Genomic DNA, 16,298 nt, shown 5'->3' with positions numbered 1-16,298 from the left:
AACTCCTTACAGTTTCCTAAAGGTGTTCTTTGTTATTATTTCAGCTCATTTGATTCTGCAACAGCCTCAGAGGCAAAGAGAACAGGTCCAATGCCATTTTTACAGGTATAGAAGCTGAGTTTAATAAGATCACACAGAGTGGCTTCTCTAGATATAAAACCAAAATTCTTCCCTTATGTTCACTCTTTCTCCCAGGGGGCCACCTACTCAGCCTGGTAGATCCTGTCCTAGGAGCCCTCATGAGGCCATCTCTGCATGGTGTAGGATTCCTCAATCTCAGTGCTCATTTTAACAGCTCATAGGAGCTGGGGCTCTATAATAGAAAGAACAGGTTTAGAAGAGAGCTGATGCATTTCCAGGTGAACATTTTTCTTTCTCTTAAACTCCTCTGGGGTGAACCCCATGAGGGCAGGCACTAAGGTTTGCTCTCCACTTTATCCATCACACAGAAGACATTCATAAAGACTTGTTTAAGATGAATGAGTGCAGAAGTCCTCCAGAGAGGAAACTCATTCATCAGACCTGATTCAATTAAGTATTTATGAACCTGGTACAGCACTGAGTTCTAGATTCCCTTCTGGGCATATTTACCTATTCCTGCTACTTAGTCTCTGCCCTTGGGCCTGAGCTATTTAAAATGCACCTAACAGAGACATTCCACTCACTATAGAAAAGCTGTCAGCCCAAAGCCTGCTGTCTCTCCTCCACAACACTCTTGGTTTGTATTAACTATACCTTTCATTTCAAGCTTAAAAAAAAATAAATGCATCAAAAACCCTAGGGCAGTTTAGAATTATATTGTGTGCTGGGATGTTTCTTGTTACTCTCAAGTGTCCCTAGTGGGAGAGAGAGATCTGTGGTGGTCCTCAGAAGATTCCAGATGAGAATTACTTCTTGATTTTATTTAAGCCAGACACCGAGTGTCATCTTATGATAAGGGCAAGTATCTATAAATAACTGAGATCTGCTTCTTTACATTGTAAATTCTTTGTAACCAGATTTGTGATACAACTGGTCTTCAGATAACATTTTTGACTTTGCTCCCAAAGTCATTCAGTATCTCCATGGGAGAGTGACTATTATAAAATGCAGACTGTCCAAAAAAGGCAGGTCTACCTCCCGCATGCCACAGAGGGCATCATATTTGTTCCTTGTAAGAGGTTGCAGGTTGAACAAAGAAAACCAGGGGGGCATATTAAGCTGCCTCCCACCCACTGCATGGTCCTGATGAACCCACTTGACCTCTCTCAGCCTCATCCTCCTCACCTGTCTAGTGAGGGGGGCCTGGCTTGCTGCCTTTGGGCAACGAAATAGATCTAGATGCTCCCCAAGATCTCGTTCAAACTCTCCTTGTGGCCTAGAAACCTCAGGATTTCTCTTATTGGCAGAGGAGAGGACCCGAACCATCTCCTAGTTACTGTCCCAGTGCTGGGCGAGGCCACCCAAGTCAGCACCATTGTTCCTATTGAGTCACAGGGGAAGGAGGAGCTGATTCTTATTGGTGGCTCCTCAGCTGATCACACAGGTAATTCCAGGGCCTTTTTGTCTTTCTGTCATATTTAATTTGGCTGAGACTTATGAAGACCCCACTGGTGCCACCACCTCTGTGTGCCAGGCCTTGTGCCAGGTGCTGGATGTGATGGAGATACAAAGACAAGTAGGACTCGGCCCTGCCTTCCCAGAGCTTGCAGGCCAGAGAAATCATGCTGTAGGCAGCTAGGCCCGTTGCCATGGAGAACAGCTCCCATGGGCTGACCTGGGAGCACAGACCTGAGGACTTGCCCCGAGGCCCACTGCATGACAAGCTGAAGGCAGAATGAAGGCTGAGAGTCTGGTCCCTTTCAGAATGTTTGTTGGGGAGGTCAGGGGAGGAGAGGCTCCGCCCACATGTCTCCTAACCAAAGAGGCTAGCAGGCTCATGGGTGATAAATCCACACCTTTCAACTGCCGTGAAAGACATTTTAAGAAATGTTAACAACTTCATTAATTTTAAGGCCTCAAACTTGGGCAGAGAAATTTGACTAGAAAATTGCCGCCTGAAGGGATAGTTCTTCAGACAGTGAGATGTCACCAAGTCTCAGCAAGTCCATAGCAGAACTTCACGCTTAGCTGGCTATCTTCTCCTGTGCCCTGATGGGGGGCAGCGGGGGGACCCGAGAGTGGACATCAACAGCCTGACCACAGGTGTCATGATGGACAGAGGATGGCTGGTCCTGTCTCAGGCAAGCTGTCCAGTCCCGAATTGAGAGTGGCTTTCTTCCGACCAGTGTTTTATGAGTAGAAACGGAGTGGAGAGAGGCTAATAAGATTTACTCACCCCTAGCCTGTAATTATCTGCTTGAGGAAAAAGTTTGACCTACCTTTTTGAAGGCTCCCCATATTTCTTCTAATTTGCGTTGGGGCCTTTTATGTTGTGTAAAATATATTCTCTTCAGTGGCATCTGGTATCAGATTTCAGTTTTTTCTCGCCTCTGTCTTGAATGACAAGAGCCCACTAATTTCATCTTTAGCGAGCAAAGAGCTGCATGTTCCTCCCCCAAGGCTTGGAAAGAGGGAGGACATCTAAAGAAAGACTTTTTATTTTTCCTTTTATCATTGGCTCTGGTGCCTTTAGACTTATTTATTGGCTTGGCTAAAGGATTAGGCTTTAACTGCCTACCCAGATAAAAATCTTTCCCATCAGGTAGCACCAGATGCTGGGAGATTGAGGCCATTGGGGGTTTTGAAAGGGAGTTTTGATCACCTTGAGTTCTAGAGCCACAGAGACAGATGGTCTCCTCTCAACTTTACTCATATTTGCCCACTCTGGGTGTAGGAAGAATCTGATTAGCATTTTAAACAGATGACCAAAGATTCTGTCCCATATAAGCAGGAGAAAGGAAATTGTCATTTATTTAAAACAACAACAACGTGAGACTTGGAAAAACTCTTTCACACCCATTTTTCTCATTTACACCGTGTTATAAAATTGCAGGAGATGGAAATTACTTTATATTTCATTTTTACAGAAATGTAAATTGAAGGTCAAAGGAATTTATTTATATGCTTTTAATTTATGGAGTAGGTGAGCAGTTAGAAAAGGGTGACCCCAGTCCTCCTGACTCCAAGTTGAGACTTCTTTCTATCATCACAAAGTTATTTCCTAGATGAGCTCCTTCTCCCTGAAGGGCGCTCTCCCTTCCTAGATACCCTGCTGTTTGAGCTGAATGATCGGTCTTGGGCATCTAGGGGACCAAGACGTGGTATGGCCCAGTTTGAGACTATCCCAGGCAGGCCAGATAGTTCAACTCCTCGTAAACATGGGCACAGGTCCCTTGGCCCTGTAGGTGGCCTCTTCTTCTCTCCCTCCTTCTCCATGCCCCAGACTATGGTCTCTGTTTATGGGTTGAATTGTGTCTCCTAAAAAAATATGTTAAAGTCCTAACCCCTCAGTACCTATGAATGTGACTTTCTTTGGAAGTAGGGTCTTTGCAGATATAATCAAATAAAAATGAGGCAGCACTGGATTAGGCTGGGCTATAATCCAATATGACTGGTGTCCTTATAAGAAAACAGAGACACAGACAGATACAAGGTGAACACCATATGATGACGAAGTGAGATAGAGCCATGGGTCTACAAGCAGGGGGCACCGAGGACTGCAGGCAACGCTAGAAGCTAAAAGAGGAAGGAACAGATTCTCCTCCAGAGCTTCCGAGTGAGCACAGCCCTGCTAACACCTTGATTCTGAACTTCTCGCCTCTAGAACTGTGAGAGAATAAATTTTTTAAGCCGCGCAGTTTGTGGTATTTTGTTACGACTGCCCTCAGAAACTAGTACAGACCCTCAATCCTCCAGCCCCCCATCTGGTAAAGAAAATGTTCTGCCAACATCACAACATCCAAACACAACCACGCCATTGTTGGGCTTTGAATAAAAGTTCTATTCAAACTTTGTCTGTTTTCCAGTCCACGGGGACCTATCCAATTTAGGGGCTGGTGCTTTCAGAAAGAAAAATTAGACTTTTTAATTACTTTCCCTGCTGCTGCCGCCACCACCACTCATCCTGTTAATGTATCAATTTCTTTGATTGAAAAGACAGGGTAAATTAAATATATTTCTGTCTCGAAAAAAAAATCAACCTAACACAAAATCAAAAATGGAAAACACAAAGGCCCTCTGGCCCAGGGGTGGGATTTGCTCCATAACTCTGGCAGGAAGTCAGTTTGATCACATTTCTGAAATTACATATTCAGTGTGGCTGCCGTGCTCAGCCATTCCGGCCCTCAGAGCCTGAAGTCAGGGAAAAGCAGCTCCCAGCTCCCTTGCGGACCATCGTGAGGCCCGAAAGCTTCCTCACCAACTCCTCGCCCCTGGCAGCCAGGTCAAGTTCTTTCCTAGCTCCTGTGTCTGCAGTTTTATCTACAGCATGGTAAGCAAAAGACCGGTGGATGCCTTCGCCACAGAGGCAGAGTCTCAAAGGGAACATCAGTGCTGCAGTCACATGAGCCCGAGGCTCAGGGACCATCCATCACCGTGAGGGCCAGGACCTGCTGGGAGCCAATGGACTCTGTACACAGAAAGTCACTGAAAAGCAGCTGGCAAAGAGAGACATGTTCAAAGCACTCCTCTTGATCACGTCTCTTTAAAATGAAGACACATAAAGCCGTTTAATAAATGTAAACAATTTATTTCTGTGTTAATAGCAAGTTGAGTAAGGAAAGGCAGAAAGGCTTGCTCCAGTCCAGTCCTGATCTCCTTCTCCCGGTCCCCCCTGCATCTCTACCTGCCACGTCACTCCTCGCTGGATAATAAGTATAAATATTCATCCTCTCTTGGTTGTGCTTCAGGTGTGTCAGTGATAGAGACAAATAGGACACATTAGGCTCCTGTTCCTCAAGGAGCTCAGGAGAAAGACATAAGCATGCCCACTCTATGACAAGGGCAGCGGGTGCCCAGCATCACACAGGAGGGCAGGCCAGCTCTGTAGAGCACTCAGGAAGGGAGATGTTCTGGAGACAGAACAACCGAGCCTGGCCTTGGACTCTGGGGAACACTGAGACCCGTGAGAAGGGTGCTCTGGACAGAGGGGGTGCATGTGCAAAGCCATGTCAGGAACAGGCCAACCTCTGTGAGTCAGGCTGCAGAGGACCTGGGGAGCAGTGGCAGGGCTGAGGCTGGAGAAGCAGTGATTCTGGATGTGCGCAGGGTCCGCGCACAGCCCTACAGGAAAGCGTGGGTTGGAAAAGGAAGGGCAGGAGGGGAATCTGGCGGAGACGCTGGATGTAGGATGAGCACCACCTGATTGTCTACCCAGGAGAATCCAGCTTGAGTAATTGAGTGGGGAGACGCCATTGATGAAACAGAGAAGAGAAACATTTGGCCAGAAGAGGAGGTGAGCAAGACATCTAGAGGGAGGGGTGAGGGTGGTAAGACCACGTTCAACAAGTTATACTGGAAGCGCCTTCAGGACGTCCAAGTGAGATGGCCAGTAGAGCGCTGTAAACCCAGGTGTTGGCTTTGTGGAGAGAAGCCGCAATTGAGAAATTGGAGTTAAAGGTGGTGTTTGGAAGTTGAAGACCCAGAGGCCATCCAGGGTGTTGCATTTAAGAGATAAGAAGAGGAAGAGGAGTATGAAAAACAGGGAGAGATGGAGAGGAGGGGACCAGAGATGGTGCAGCCACGGAAGCCAAGGGAATAAAGAATTCTTGGACACAGGTGTCATCGGCAGTGTTGAAGCTGCCACGAACTGAAGCAGAACAGCGACTGCAGAAGGCCTTTGCTCACCTGGTGAATAGCTTTTGTGTTTTATGTCCTTCCTCCCTTCCGCCCATTTCCTCCTTTCTCACTCCATTTTGCCCCATCTGGTTTGTTTTCCCTTCCCTTGAGCCTGCCTCCCTAAAGCCGACCTGCTTTATCTCGCAGGGCCCAGCTGAGCACCTTCCTCCACCTCGCCCCCTAGGATTGTTCCTGAGTTCCCAGGCTTCCTGGTATCCCCTTCTCCTTGAAATTTTTTGGTGGAAAAAATTTGACCAAATTCTGACTTCTACAGGGCATAGTCATTCCCTGAGCATTCAGATTTTCCAAGAAACTCAATGCCCATCCTCACAAAACCTGGGTGTTCCCTACTGTTTTTTAACTAAATCACTTTTCCTAGTTTGTATTTCAGCCCTTTTATGGTCTAAGTGTAAACTGAGTCACCCAGTAAAGTGATCATGTGTGTCTAATTCCCTCAACTGGAAGGTAAAGATGTCAAATGCCACTTTTATCTGACTGTCTGTCTGTCTGTCTGTCTTCCACACATTCACTCATCCAACGACTGTCTACAGTCGTTGACAAGCTCTTTGACAAGCTCTTTTTGTCCTGGCCCCTCATAAAGATTCTAGCCTGGTTCACTTTCATCGTCGGTCTAAGAGGAGCCCAAGCACCCATCTGGAAGGTGCTTATTATTTAATAATTACTTGTAAGATGGTGTTGTATGTGTGTGCATTACCCCGACACTCCAGTCAGTCCTGCGAAGAGAGGTTCTCTCTTTGGGCTTCATGAACCATCAATACCAAATACGGAGGTTTGCTCAGTTTTATCAGAAACATGGCATAGCTCTGAGATTTAGTAGAGTTTCTTTTTGGATACCACATAACTAGCATTCCCACCCAGCAGCTGGTGACCACATTATAACCCCACATCAGAACAGCTGGGAGGCCCTGGGCCTCACTCTATCCCCATACTCTCTCCCAGGAAGTTTAATGTCTCTCCACAGCACTTTGCACCTCTGATGTCTTGCCTTTCTTGTGTCTTAGCTATTTGATGACACTGTGTCATCACTCTTCCTGGACTGTAAACGTTCAGTTCAGAGGTTGGGGGATTCACATCTTGTTCCCTGTTGCATCCCAGTCGTGTTCTCACCAGAGGAAATTGCAATATTTGCTGACTAGTCCAGGGGCAAAGGAGGCACAAACTCAAGTCTCTGAATTCCTAGCCCAGAGCTTTCCAGCCCCTGAAGTTCTGTTTTAGCAAAGGGTAGGGGCGTTTCCACCAGCCCTCTCATTGCTGAAGTTGTATTAATTGGTTTCAGGAATGAAATGTGTCTGAGGGGAGGACAGTTCCTGGGCTGGACTCACTTTGGTGAGGATTCAAAGCTGTGATTTGATCTGCTTTGGGCAGGCTTTTTTTCTCTTCTTAACCTAAAAAAAAGCATTCAGCAGACAGGAGTGAGCTGAGGAATTTCTGTTTTGACAGCTTTGGGACATCTGAGATACTATATACAGAGCATTTCTAACCGAACTAGAAAGACATGTGTCCAAAACACATGCAGGAAAATGACTGATCAAGAGTGAGGAAAAAATGAGGAAATCCTCTTAAAATGAAATGTTTTGTCAAGAGCAACCTCAGATGCAAAACTTTGTGTCAAAAGAGACCTGAGATTAACAGGACTTTAACCAGCCCATTTAAGTAGATGACTAGAATAATTTGGTCTGTGCGAAATTCATAGAAACTGTGAGCTGTGAGCTGTGAGGGCTTGCAGGTTTGGGAAAACCCAGGCTTTAGTTCACCTGCACATTACCTATTTAAATCACCTCTGTAACATCCAAGCAAAAGGATGCTTCCAGCCTTGGCCTGAAAGCAAAGCACAGAACAGCGGGGCAGGGGAACTACATTTGGGATCTGACACGTGAATTTAATTCCCACCTCTGATTCTTACTACCTTCGGCTACTAACTCTGTTTGGTTCTGTCATCTTTAAAACAGGAATGATTATGATTGCTAATTGATAGCATTATTATGAAGACTGTGAGGACGGATTTGAATGTACCCAGAGACTAGTGAGAGGCCAGTGGCCTGGGTTTTGGTGGCACGGCTCCATTTGCTAGAAACTTCTTGCTTAAAACTCTTTAAGTCCCTAGTTTTGCCTTTGGGGTCTGAAAGCATTTTACGTTTAACCATGCTACCATCTGAACTGAGATTTAATCTTACACAGTCCAGCTTTAAAATTCATACGTCTATACTCAGTTAAGCAATATTAGTTCCCCACCTGCCTAAAATGACCTTGTTACCGCCTCTATTCTCAGCAAACTTCCCAGCTAAACCTAATACCATTTGACAAAATCCTTTCATCCTTCAAGATGTAATCTAGAAGTTGTCTTCTCTTGAGCCTCTAGTCCTCCCAGGCAAAAAGAGTCTCCCTTGTTCTATGTCCCCATGGCCACTCTGGGGTCTACGTACTCTACAAATTAGGTATGGGCAAGTTCATCCCCTCACACCCTGGACTGGGAGTCCCTGAAGGGCACAGGGTTCATGCTAGGGCAGCTTTGTATCTGCCTGTGTTTGAGAACAGGGTGAATGGAACCCATGTTCACCCCCAACATCCAGCAGATTCTGTCTCTTCAGAGAAAGAAGAGTAAGTGGAGAGGGCCATTTGCATATTCTGAGGTGTCCCTTGACTATCGGCTCCTCCTTTTGTCATGGATGCTGCTGCATTGCTCAGAGCTCTTCAACTTTTTGGGTTCCGAAATGATCCCATTTAGACAAATGTCCTATTGAGCAATGGTCTGGACTGCTGGGGTTTTCACTATGCCCTCTGGGACCTGCTTCATTCTGTTGGAGACTCCCTTCCCCAACACACACACACACACACACACACACACACACACACACACACACACACAGAGACAGACACAGACAGACAGACAGAGACAGAGACACATTCTGCATGAATGTTTCCTAGAAATTGCAAGCAGAGAACTGAACCAGAAGTCCAATCTGGGTTCTGGTCTCAGCTCTCTTACTCCTCTAAACCTTAGGCCATGCCACCTTGGCCAAATCAATTCACCCTTCTGAGCCTTAATTTTCCCATCTATAAAATAAAGATGACATCCTAGTTAACTTCAGAATGTCTGCAACTTGAATTATTTTTTGTTTTTTTTTTTTTGTTCTGGGACTAAGAGCAGAGTCCTACTTATCTGTAACATAGTAATGGCCACAGATAGGAGAATAAGAATTAAGCTTCCCATGCCTATCTCCCACCGCAGCGTGCACGTGTGCACACACTGCCTTCTGAGGCTGTGTTTATGTAATTGATTGATTGAAGGAGACTTGGCCCTTCTTCGCTGCAGCTTGATGGTAAATGAGCAAAACAGATGTCTTGAATTGGGTGATTGGATCCCAGATGCATTCCAGGGAGCAGGCTGGTGGGAAGGAAGTGAGTGATTTCAAATTCTGGGGCCCCATGACAGATGAATAGTGGTTGTGGGCAGGGGCAAGCAGGGGCCAGGTTTGATACTTAGTGCTATGAAATGAGTGACCAGATGTTGATGGCAGCTGGTGGGTTAATAGCAAAGGTGACTGGTGGGCTAAGTGCTCCTTTAGGAGTTCATCCAGAAAGGGGGAGTAGCAGTCCCTGATCACCCTAGCCTAGGTTGGAAGTCAGGCCTTCTGGGGTCCTGCTGACCAGCTGGCTGGAGTCAAGTTAAAGAGCTTGTTTTGGCATCTTGCCCAAAAGAGTAATCAGTCTTAGCATGGTAGAGATGGAAGAGACTTGGATCACTTCATTCCACCACTTCATTTTTCAGACGAGGACACTGAGATCTGGGAAGTTTAAATGACCTGCATGAAGTTACACCACAGAGCCAGGGCTAGTACCCCGGTCATCTCGCTTGAAGTCTTCCAAAGAAAGCTTGACCAGTGCATGACAAGGAAACACTGAGTGAGGACCACATGTTTCTTTATCATCCATTTTCCTTTCACCCCTCTGGCTGCAACAGGGTTAACACAGTCGAAGCTTTCCATTTAGTGCTTAACACACACCCTTTTATGTCACCTGTGCCATTGCTGACCTCCGGAGCAACTTAGAGTAATGGCAATGGCAGCCATCATTAAATAAGGACAACCTATGTGCGAGTCACCACGCTCGGTGCTCAACACTCACTATTGCATTTCATCCTCACAATTCCACGAGGTTTCCCTGATGAAAACATAGAGGCACAGGGAGATTAAATAATTTGCCCCGAGATATGCAACTAGTAGTGTCACAGCCAAACTTGCAACTGGGGAAGCCTGACCCCATGCAGGATCTATGTTTCTAATATCCCTTGTAATGTCTTCCCAGATATCCCAGTACCCCCTTTAACTCCCATGAGGTTGATACTAACCAGGGCGGGGGGAGAGGGATATCTCTTCTAGTCTGCATCTCCCTAGGTCCTCCAAGGTCCAGTCTGTTCAGTTCATCCCTACGTTTCTGGTGGTGAATCTAAAGCACAGGGAGACAGAGCCATGTGTCTGCATCACAGGGCCAAGGTAGTGAGAACATCCATCCACACAGTATCTCAGAGTTCAGGAAGCACAGCCACGTTATTACTTTATTTGATCATCACAGCAGATATTACTATTTTTATTATTTATATTAGCATCACTAGTGTAGAATTAGCATCACTAATTCTTTCTGGTTTATACATGAGGAAACCAAGACTCTAGTAGTTAAATGAATTGCCCCAAAGCGCAAGGCAAATGGACCCAGAGCTGGGAGGCTTCCCAAGAATTCTCTAGTGATGTTTCCCCCTTTGCTTCTGATCCAATGCCTTCTCTCACCCTGCACTCACTGTGGTTTCTGGCCTGTGGGTAGACCTGTTCACCATCAGGAAACTCCCAGCAACCATCTAAAAGCAGTTTGTTGGCAAAAGAGTATATCTAGGATAAGAGAGTCCCAAAAAGCCTTTTTGGGGATGAGTTGAGCCATCCGTTCATTGGGAGATATCTGAAACCTAGCCATGTATGTTCTTGGCAATTTCTTCTAGAAAAAAACAGTCTGGATTTTTAAGAATTTTTCCCAATTATTTAAGGCATTGTTTGGTTTGTTACCTACAGCTTTGAATAATAATAATAAAAATCACAGGATTTTAGTTCCAGTTCTGCAACCCACCTCCTGTGCAACCTAAGGGAGCCCCACTGTGCTCTGGGCTTAGTTTCTTCCCCTCACATGGTCTCCATGGTCCCTAATGACTCTGGAGGTCTGCAGTTAGGAAGTTCTGACAAATCCCTTGAGAGAAGGACACCCTGGCTTGTGCATCAGGATTGGTGGTCACTGAGGTTGTTCCTAGGATCTGGGTACAATCCTTCAGGACTGCTAGTGTTCTGAGAATGCTGATTTCCGGAGCTTTATTTAATGAACTGTAGCTTTACATACAGATGTCTCTAAAGGCCAACTATAAGAATTGGCACATATGTATGATGCTTCATGTGATTCTCTATTGAACACACAAATGAGGCTTATATGTGGGCATTTGTATCTGCCAGGAAGCAAACCAGCCTCAGCTGCAGGTTCCAGTAAGTTGAGCCTGAGGACTTAAGAGGTGGTGACTAAGTACCTCTGATGTCCAGCCTGGCTCAGGCCTGGCACCCACTGGAAAGGTAGCATACAGAGGGCCTCTGCCACCAGGAGAAATGCCTTCCACAAGTGTGTGAAGGGCTCTCTAACCAGTGACACAGCCCTGGGTCCGTCTTTTCCCTTGCCAGAATCTTGGGTTTTTTCCACCTGTCCAATGGAAGAAATGGTTACCTCAAATCAAACATCACTTAAAGTTCTAACAGATTCTCACTCATAAATATAAGCTAAAGGCAAGACAAGTGTCACCATGGTATTACAAAATACTAAAACGGTCATCTGCCATTGCCTCCTTCAGACTGACAGTTGGGATACCCCACATAAATACTCTCTCTCAGGGTCAGTGGAAAGCTGTTCTCAGAAAGGGCATAGCTGGGCAAGTTCTGAATCAGCCAGTGTGCTTTGGAAATTTCTCCATTCCAAGCACATGCCTTGTCACCTTGAGCCATTTCAACAGTTCCAGGAACTTAGTCTTAGATGACCGAGGTGACCGAGATGACTGAGGCTCAGAGTGAGAGAGTATCCCACGTCGCACAGCTGACAGGTGGCAGAATTGGAGTCAAATCTCAAGTCTTGTACTCTGTTACTGTGAAACAGTAATGCTAATATTAAGGTCACTTGATAAAACATTTGGGCATAAACATATAGTAAAAGATCATCTGTCAGGTGGGGACCAGAGACACACCATTCCACTCGTGGAAATAGGCCCAATGCCAAGCTGTCTGCAGCCCAGTAGTTACATATAAGGTCAAGATGACTAGAGATGGGAAAAGCATTTTTGAGCAGGAAAATAACACAGAAAATAAGAGACAAAAATCACAATCCTATTGCCAGATTTTAAACTATGGCAACCCTGATAATTTTGTTTTCAGATACAGAGCCCATGATCAAGTATCCGGTTGAATGAACTCTCTCATAGGCCCCTTAAACAACAGACACAACCTGATGGCCATAGAAAATTTGCCCACCCACCCTCAGTCTCCTAAACTGAGATCACTGTCTGACCCAAGAAGCACAGCACATATTCTGGAAGACATCAGGAAACCTGAATGGGAACGGCAAGCCCCAGGCTTTCCTGCACATGCAGCCAGGGCTTCCTGAGCTGTACATCCTCTGGGATCCAGGCTTGGATCTTGGCAATGTATCCTCTGGCTCAGTCCTTGCCTAGGGCATAGCAGGCCTGACTTTATAAAGGTGTTATCTGAGCCTTCAAGGGCAGCTAAGCTGCTCTGGCTCCTGCCCTGCCTATCCCTCTCGGGGCCTACTTCCTTTCCTGCCTCACTGCAGGTCTTGAGAACTGTCCCTATCTGTGGCTCAGAATGAGGGGAGCTGTTCTTGCTGCCATTCCCATCCAGAATCCACTGTTTGTGAGCTACTGAAATCAAGGCCTGAGGAGTCACAGGAATGAAGCACATCGGTGAAAGGCCACCCAGTCACTTCCTGAGTAACAGCAGATATGACTTAAGTTCTCTAAACTCCAATGTCTTCATTTGTTAAATGGGGATAAGAGTCCCGCCTGCTTCATAGGGATTAAGTATGACAGTTGTGTCAAGTGTCTGGTGTGGTGTCTGACCCCAGTGAGCCCTCAGCAAGTGCTATCAGTTGTGAATACACATCCCACAGCCTTCACGGAGGTCTTCACCATGGGGTCAAGGCTCTTCTATAAACACAACACCCAGTGCTGCCAGAGATAAGAACATACGTCAGACTGCCCCCTCTCCCACTCTGGGCTTGACCTCTGAAACACTCGTAATAAGAGAAAAAATGAAGAAGGATGAAATATCATGGGGTCGACAGACAAATCATTCTTCTCTTAGTCATGACTTTCCTGCAGCCTTTGCTCCCAAAGCCTGGTGGGCTGAGGCTGACATCACCTAGGTGCTCAAGTGGGCCTGCTCTAGGGCCTGCTCTAAAGGTCCTCCCACCTATAGTCACCTGGAAACTGGGCAACTTTGGAGGGGGCATCTTGAAAACTAAGGGGGCCCACTGGTCCCCTACCTTGAAACTAGTACAACGTGATTTAGGAAACTAGTGGGAGGTCTCTGAGCTAACAGGGTCAGGATTAAGGAAGAACAAAGGGCCTTGATCCAAGGGATATGGAGGGAGCCTGAGATCAGTCTGCATACAAAGGAGGATTGTTGGGTATTTTAAGACCACCCAAGGGGAGATCTAAGTGTCCAAAGTGCACCAAGTCCCCTGTTCCCCTTCAATGGTGTTACAGACAGTACCTGGAACTTACGTGCAATCTCCTTGAGTGTCCAAGCCTGGCACTGGGCTCTGGCTGCAAAGTCCCATCTCTCCCTGAGTAGCCAATGCTGGGCTTCTCAGACACATGCCTCGGGCATTCCTAGGAACTAGGTTTCCACCTTCAGGTTTAGAGTGTTCATGGGGAGTGGTCACTGCCAACTCCTCTATAGCCAAGTGGTTTTATTAAGGGAGACAGATGATCTCTTTGGACAGGATCGCCACAGTGTTTTCCTGATTGGCTACTGTAATGTTCTTCTGAATGACCATGCCTCATATTAAAACAATGTCTTGAAGCCGTTAATGAATTCCATTTTTGAAATGTGATTCATACCCTAGGATGAATCAGGATATAAGTACCAACTGATAAAAATGCATGAAAACACACACAGTCCCTTATTCATCCTGGAACAGTCATCTACAAAACTTGCATGAGCTTTCCTCCTTAATTCTTTGAGAATCTGGAGGCAGCTCAAGTCCCCACTGAGTGTGATGTATGTTCAGCATCCTTCCACAGGGAACTTGCCCCCTAGGGATGGCAGAGTGAAAGTAACTGACAGTCTATAAGTTTAGTTGTGCCAGCCCAGGATGAGCCCTATGAGCCCTATGGAATCATTGACCTTCAGAGATGCTGGGCACTGTAGAGCTGTGGTCCCCAACCCCCAGACCCCAGACCAGTACTGGTCCGTGGCCTGTTAGGGACTAGGCCACAGAGTTCTGCCACCACCCACCCTGGTCCACGGAAAAATTGTCTTCCATGAAACTTAGGAACCGGGGTGGGTGTGTGCTCATGGTAGGAAGTGACCAGTGGGCAAGCAGGTGAAGCTTCATCTATATTTATAGCGGCTCCCCATTGCTCACATCACGGCCGGAGCCACCTCCCCACATAGCCCCCCCTGCCCTGCCCCCGGTCCATGGAAAAATTGTCTTCCATGAAACCAGTCCCTGGTGCCAAAAAAGTGCGGACCACTACTGTAGAGGGTGTAGGTTCCATTTCTCTCATCTTTCAGAAGCAAAGAAACAGGCACAGGGAGGGGAAGTATTAATACTTGCTGAGATCCCTTGGCTGCTATGTGTGGGACTGAGCCTGGGACTGAGCCTGGGACCATCCTCACTTCTTTGTCAGAACCCTTTCTCTTCATAGCACTTGACACTATTCTCAGGCAAACCATTTCCAGAAGATTCCATTACTTTATCTTTCTTACATGATAGAAGAGACAAGAAAGTAGATAGCAGTGATGTCAAGTATGTGATCAAGTTCTGGAAAATGTGTGTCTTTTTCTAATTGCTGTTGTTCAATGATCAGATTCTCCTGGGCCAAAATGTGTACATACAGTGAGGTTGAGATCTCTGGATCCTTCCAAAGGTCATGGTCACTTTGCAAAATGGGTCTGATACTGAGAAGATATAGATCTGTCCCTTAGGGTAGTGAAGAAGCCTTTTCAGATACATAAAGTTTGTATACCTTGGGTCTAAGAACAACCAAAATAAAACACTTCCTATGTTTCTCATATATTATTTATTTTAATCTCTGGCCCTAAATTTAGATTCTGAAGCTGTGGAGGAGTGATGAGAAACACTAGATTGTCATCATTATCCTGCCCTAGGGAACATTCTGGTTCTGCCTCAGGGTAGACCTTTGATCTTTGGGCAAGTAGGGTAAACTTTCTAAGCCTCAGTTTCCTCTGCAGTAGAGAGAAGACAACATCAACCCTTCTCAATGTTGACTAAATACAGAGAGAGAAGAAAAACACCCAGCACTGTCCCTGGCTTCCCAGCCTTCCCTTGGGCGTGGGGCTGCATCTGCTATGGGGTTGCTTCAGGTCAAGGACTTCACTGAAGCCCTGATTGCTCTGAGTCTGTAAAATAGATTCTACAGTCCCTACCTCAAATACTGAGTCAGAAGAGGGTTAAGGTGAGAAATTTCAAAAGCACACTAGGTCTAGAACCTCAGAAAAGGCTCAAGGAAAGAGACTTAACCTGGTGTTGTTAGAGAAGACAAGTCCCAGGTATGATTGCCCAAAAAGCACTAAGGCTAGCTTGGGAGAGAAAAACCTATGTCTCCATGTTTTATAAGAAATTAGATTAGAATGTAGAAAAGCCCCATTCAACTTTACCCAAAATGAGCTGTAATGTTAACTCCATTCCTAGTTAGAGCCAGAGAGAGTACAGCTTTGACAGCTAAAAGGAGACTGCCTTGGAGCAAGAATTTCAAATCGAACTCATTTAATGATGGGGCATTTGCATAACCTGTGTCACAAGGCAGGATCTGGCCCAAACACTGCCAATTATGATTCTCCAGAGTTCAAAGATCCCAGAATTGATGATGCTTGGTGCTGAGACTTGTATACTCTGTTTGTCCGTTTGTCTAGTACGCACATAGGGCACATTTGCCAGGCAGTGTCTGAGCTAGCATGCCACATCTCTGTCCCAAGCAGAAAATAGGACATCTTTAATTGGATGAGAAAAATTAAGATAGAGGATAGTTGCAGAAGTTAAAGCTTTGGGAAAGGCATGAATAACTGTCCACATGGGATGGGGGTGGCTGATAGCTTTCTCTCCCTTCTTCTGACGTGATCATTCATAATGTGGATGAGTCTTTCTGCCTCTCCCCAGAGGAGCCATGTTCAATGGCTATGCCTTTCCTTACAACGGTCACTTTGGTGTTGTAAAGTACAAAATGTTGAACCAGTTTTCTC

The 16,298-nt window shown here is 46.0% G+C and overlaps 1 protein-coding gene across 1 annotated transcript in view; it reads left to right on the top strand.

The window, feature by feature from the left end:
* ALK (ALK receptor tyrosine kinase) overlaps window positions 1-16,298 on the top strand; it is a 646,976-nt gene that overhangs the window by 185,289 nt on the left and 445,389 nt on the right. The gene's annotated exons all lie outside the window — the stretch shown is intronic.

Source organism: Microcebus murinus, chromosome 3 (assembly GCF_040939455.1).
Source record: "Microcebus murinus isolate Inina chromosome 3, M.murinus_Inina_mat1.0, whole genome shotgun sequence".
In the NCBI taxonomy this organism is placed as follows: Eukaryota; Metazoa; Chordata; class Mammalia; order Primates; family Cheirogaleidae; genus Microcebus; species Microcebus murinus.
This window is presented reverse-complemented; position numbering and strand designations above follow the sequence as displayed.